Source organism: Oryctolagus cuniculus (genome assembly GCF_964237555.1).
Source record: "Oryctolagus cuniculus chromosome 16 unlocalized genomic scaffold, mOryCun1.1 SUPER_16_unloc_1, whole genome shotgun sequence".
Classification (NCBI taxonomy): domain Eukaryota; kingdom Metazoa; phylum Chordata; class Mammalia; order Lagomorpha; family Leporidae; genus Oryctolagus; species Oryctolagus cuniculus.
The window spans coordinates 6,023,774-6,029,624 of record NW_027208201.1 but is presented as its reverse complement, the minus strand read 5'-3'; the positions used below and the strand labels follow the sequence as shown (position 1 = coordinate 6,029,624).

At 43.5% G+C, this 5,851-nt stretch overlaps 1 pseudogene; it reads left to right on the top strand.

Annotated features, from left to right (window-relative positions):
• The first annotated feature begins 632 nt into the window (after positions 1-632).
• LOC138847774 (protein LSM12 pseudogene) lies at positions 633-1,216 on the top strand (annotated as a pseudogene).
• The last annotated feature ends 4,635 nt before the right edge of the window (positions 1,217-5,851 follow it).

Genomic DNA, 5,851 nt, shown 5'->3' with positions numbered 1-5,851 from the left:
TACTGTCTGCAGGGTCAGCCCTCTGCAGGGAGAACTGGTCTCTGTGTAGGGCACAACCAAGTCCCAGGATAGCTGTGTCCTCAGCCTATTTAATGTGTGTGACAGTCAAGTGATTCAAAGACACAGCTAGTAGCCAAATTGAGACATTTCTAAGTCAGTCACTTTGCCAAGAACTCGCCTTTGTGTCTCTGTTGTCAGGAAAGGTCAGACCTCTGGTCATTTTATTGCTTTATCCCTCTCCATCCCAGGAAATCAGGAAAGCACCCTGCCCTGATGCTCTGTGCCTGTGACTGGGAAATAGATTATAAAGGATGCGTGGAGATGGACATCTGTGAATTATCTCTCCTGATGCCAGGATTTGAATCATCCTTGTGCATGATTCTGAGTTTCTTCCCCAGGATGTGTGAGGACCTGACTGCATCCCAGGTCCAAGGGTATTCTTTCTCTCCAATTAAACTTACCTGAGTATTATGTCCCTCTTTCTATAAATTGACATCTAAAAATTATTTAGATAAGCAGGTTTTCTTAATAGATTTTAAACAAATCCAAAGTTTCTATGATTCAACAGAGGAAATACATTTCCTTAATGTTTAGAATGCTTACTTCAGGCTGGCTGCGGCTGCTCTCCCAAGATGGCAGCTCCTTGGGGCGAGTACTTCAGCGATGGGAGCCAGGTGTTGTTCCAGACGTGCCAGGAGCAGCGGTTGCAGGTCGAGGTGGTAGCCTTCGACTACCAGTCCAAAATGCTGGCTTTAAAATGTCCCTCTTCCAGCGGAAAGCCCAACCACACAGACATCTTGCTCATAAACTTACAGTATGTTTCAGAAGTGGAAATTATGAACAACCACACAGAAACCCCTCCTCCCTTAGCTTCACTCAATATCAGTAAGCTTGCCAGCAAAGCGTGGATGGAGAAGGACAAGAAGCTGAGCCAGGCCTATGCAATCAGTGCTGGTGTCTGCCTAGAGGGCCAGCAGCTCTTCCAGACCATCCACAAGACCAATAAAGACTGTAAGTGGCAAGCAAAAAAATTGTAGTTATGGAAGAAGTTGTTATTACAGCCCCATATCAAGTGGAAAACTGTAAAGGTAAAGAGGGGAGTGCACTGAGCCATGTACGCAAAATAGTTGAAAAGCATTTTAGAGACGTGGAAAGCCAAAAGATCCTGCAGTGTTCACAAGCCCAGCAACCACAGAAGGAGGCTGCCCTGTCCTGAGTCCACACACAACCAGGACTCTTCCAGCATCCTGCCCCACAGGGCGGTGGCTTCGGCGGAGGCAGGCCGGGAGGGAAGGGATCCTGTATTTCCTGTTGGCTCTTGTTAACAGAGGGTCTGTTAGAGTTTAAAAAAATGTCTGCCACCCCCAAGAATGACTCCAAGAGACTCTCTCATGCAATCAGCAAAGGGTTAAGGATTTATTGATCCAGCATGCTGGGGCTCTCTGAACGTGCAAGAACAGAGGAGCCCCGAGGAACTAAAGCACAGGGTTTATAAAGGCAAAAACCACAGAATCGGGAGGGGGGATACACGGTTGCTAAAATCAAAAGAGAGTACATAGTTACTGGGGTCAACATAAAAAAAGTCCTAAGTGAAATTAATATCCATTATAATCTTGACAATACCAGTTACAATCGTACAATTATCAATTATGATCTTGACATTAATCCAAATTATAGGTAAGACATAGACAAATCACATATTCATCATTAACCCAGGTGCAACCTTTCTACTTTCAAGCTTGAGCAATCATGCTAGGGGGTTTTTGTGCTCTGCCAAGGGTGATGTAGTGTACTGCTATTGTCTGAATATTTGAGATCATAGTTTCAGACCAGAGTCTCACAGTGGGGGGGAGGGGTGCTTTCCCAGAATGGAGTCTCAAGTGCTACAAAATGGAGTGCCTACTGTCAAGGTGCTACTACAGGTCACTTGAGAGATGGGCCAAGGACCTCAATAGACATTTTTCAACAGAGGAAATCCAAATGGCTAACAGGCACATGGAAAAATGTTCAGGATCATTAGCAAACAGGGAAAATCAAAGCAAAACCACAATGAGATTTCACAACACGCCGGTGAGATTGGATCACATACAGAAATCTTCCAACAACACATGCAGGCGAGGATGTGGGGAAAAGGAACACCAACCCACTGTTGGTGGGAATGCAAACTGGTAAAGTCACTATGCAAGTCAGACAGGGGATTCCTCAGAAACATGAGTAAAACCCTAGCATACAACCCAGCTTTCCAAACCTTGGAATTTAACCAAAGGAAATTAAATTGGCAAACAAAAAAGCCGTCTGCACCTTAATGTTTATTGCAGTTCAATTCACAATAGCTAAGACCTGGAATCAGCCTAAATGCCCATCAACAGTAAAATGGATAAAGAAATTGGCCGGCGCCGCGGCTCACTAGGCTAATCCTCCACCTTGCGGTGCTGGCACACCGGGTTCTAGTCCGGTTGGGGCGCCGGATTCTGTCCCGGCTGCCCCTCTTCCAGGCCAGCTCTCTGCTGTGGCCCGGGAGTGCAGTGGAGGATGGCCCAGGCGCTTGGGCCCTGCACCCCATGGGAGACCAGGAGAGGCACCTGGCTCCTGGCTCCTGCCATCGGATCAGCGCGGTGCGCCAGCTGCAGCGCGCCGGCCGCGGCAGCCATTGGAGGGTGAACCAACGACAAAGGAAGACCTTTCTCTCTCTGTCTCTCTCTCTCACTGTCCACTCTGCCTGTCAAAAAAAAAAAAAAAAGAACAGTAAAATGGATAAAGAAATAATGGGACATGTACTCCATAGAATACTACACAGCAGTCAAAAACAATGAAATCCGGTCATTTGCAACAAAATGAAGGAATATGGAAAACATTATGCTCAGTGAATTAAGCCAGAAGCAGAGGGACAAATATCATATGTTCTCCCTGATCGGTGACAACTAACTGAGCACCAAACAGGAAACATGTTGAAGTGAAATGGACTCTATGAGAAATGGTGACTTGATCAGCCATATTCCCGACTGTTGATGTACAATGTAATACATTATCCATTTTAGTATTTTTTGGTTCAAGTACTATTGGTGAACTCTGTAATTAACACACAATTATTCTTCGGTGTTAAAATTTTAACTGAAAAGTGATCCCTGTTAGGAATTTGTAAAACATTATGCTGAGTGAAATAAGCCAGTCCCAAAGGGACAAATACCATATGTTCTCCCTGATCGGTGACAACTAACTGAGCACGAAAAAGGAAACCTGTTAAAGTGAAATGAACACTATGAGAAACGGTGACTTGATCAGTCTGCCCTGACTGTTAATGAACAACGTAATACGTTATCCCTCTTAGTATATTTTTGGTTTGTTCTACTTAATACTTTTGGTTGAATAATGTAATCAATACACAGTTATTCTTAAGTGTTTAAACTTAATGAAAAGTGATCACTGTTAAATATAAGAGCAGGAATATGAGAGGGAAGAGATGTGCAATTTGGGACATGCTCAAGCTGACTTGCCCCAACTGGTAGAGTTAGAAACATACCAGGGGATTCCAATTCAATCCCATCAAGGTGGCATGTACCAATGCCACCTCACTAGACCCAGAGATGAATTTCTGTTCACAATTGACCATAATGATAGGACTAAGAGCCAAAGGGATCACATAAACAAGACTAGTGTCTGCGAATACTAACTGATAGAATAAAAAAGGGAGAGGACGATCCAACATGGGAAGCGAGATACACAACAGACTCATAGAATGGCAGAAGCAGAAACAGCACTCTGGCCTCAGAATCAGCCCTTAAGGCATGCGGATCCTGCTGAAAAGCCTATGAGAGTATTTCAGGCATGTAAAGCCAAGATACTATGGCAAAAAAAAATGACCTAAATGAAAGAACTCCGCGAGTGAGATCCCAGTGGAAAGAACAGGTTGGCCAGTGATGAGGCTCAACAGGATAATCCTCAACCTAGCAGCACCAGCATCCAGGTGCTAGTCCCAGTTGGGATGCCGGATTCTGTCCCCGTTGCCCCTCTTCCAGGCCAGCTCTCTGCTATGGCCCGGGAGTGCAGTGGAGGATGGCCCAAGTGCTTGGGCCCTGCACCCCATGGGAGACCAGAAGAAGCACCTGGCTCCTGCCTTCGGATTAGCATGCTGCACCGGCCACAGCACGCCAGCCACGGCGGCCATTGGAGGGTGAACCAACGGCAAAGGAAGACCTTTCTTTCTGTCTCTCTCTCTCCCTGTCCACTCTGTCAAAAAAAAAAAAAAAAAAGAACAGGTCATCAAAGAAGGAGGTACCTTTCTCTGAAGGGAGGAGAGAACTTCCATTTTGACTATGAGCTTGTCTACATATAAGATAAGAGTCGGTGACCCAAAAGGCTTCCATAGCCTTGGCAGCTCATGACAAGAGCCTAGGGTTATTACTGATGCCATAAACGAGAGTGTCAACTTGTTTAGTCAACAACAGGAGTCACTGTGCACTTACTCCTCATGTAGGATCTCTGTCCTTAATGTGCTATAATTGCAATTCAATGCTATAACTAGTACTCAAAGAGTATTTTTCACTTTGTGTTTCTACGTGGGTACAAACTGTTGAAATCTTTACTTAATATATGCTAAAGTGATCTTCTGTATATAAAGAGAATTGAAAATGAATCTTGATATGAATGGAAGAGGAGAGGGAGCGGGAAAGGGAAGGGTTGTGGGTTGAGGGGAGTTATGGGGGGGAAGCCATTGTAATCCATAAGCTGTACTTTGAAATTTATATTCATTAAATAAAAGTTAAAAAAAAAATTAAGTAGAATTTCTTTCCCAAATAGAAGAGTCAACTTGTCCTTGAGCAGCCTTCTCTTTGGACACTGTATTGTTCATAAACCTCTTATTAAATAATTACAGCCTAACTATTTTGAAACGGTATCTTTATCACATATGTAGGTAGTTTCCATGGTTACATAGAAATGATTCTATAATTGTGTCCCCTATCGTTTGACTACTTTCTCTTTGGCCATTGCTTAGAGTTCTTATTCCAGTTTCACACAGGAAAGAATGATGTTTCTATCTATAGATTCAATGCAATCCCAATCAAGATACTAAAGACATTCTTCTCAGATCTAGAAAAAATGATGCTGAAATTCATATGGAGGCACAAGAGACCTCGAATAGCTAAAGCAATCTTGTACAACTAAAAGGAAGCTGGAGGCATCACAATACCAGATTTCAGGACATACTATAGGGCAGTTGTAATCAAAACAGCATGGTACTGGTACAGAAACAGATGGATAGACCAATGGAACAGAATTGAAACACCAAAAATCAACCCAAACATCTACAGCCAACTCATATTTGATCAAGGATCTAAAACAATTCCTGGAGCAAGGACAGTCTATTCAATAAATGGTGCTGGGAAAACTGGATTTCCACGTGCAGAAGCATGAAGCAAGACCCCTACCTTACGCCTTACACAAAAATCCACTCAACATGGATTAAGACCTAAATCTATGACCTGACACCATCAAGTTACTAGATAACATTGGAGAAACCCTTCAAGATATTGGCACAGGCAAAGAGTTTCTGGAAAAGACCGGGGAGGCACGGGCAGTCAAAGTCAAAATCAACTATTGGGATTGCATCAAATTGAGAAGTTTCTGTACTGCAAAAGAAACAGTCAGGAGAGTGAAGAGACAACCGACAGAATGGGAAAAAATATTTGCAAACTATGCAACAGATAAAGGGTTAATAACCAGAATCTACAAAGAGATCAAGAAACTCCACAACATCAAAACAAACAACCCACTTAAGGGTTGGGCCAAGGACCTCAATAGATATTTTTCAAAAGAGGAAATCCAAATGGCCAACAGGCACATGAAAAAATGT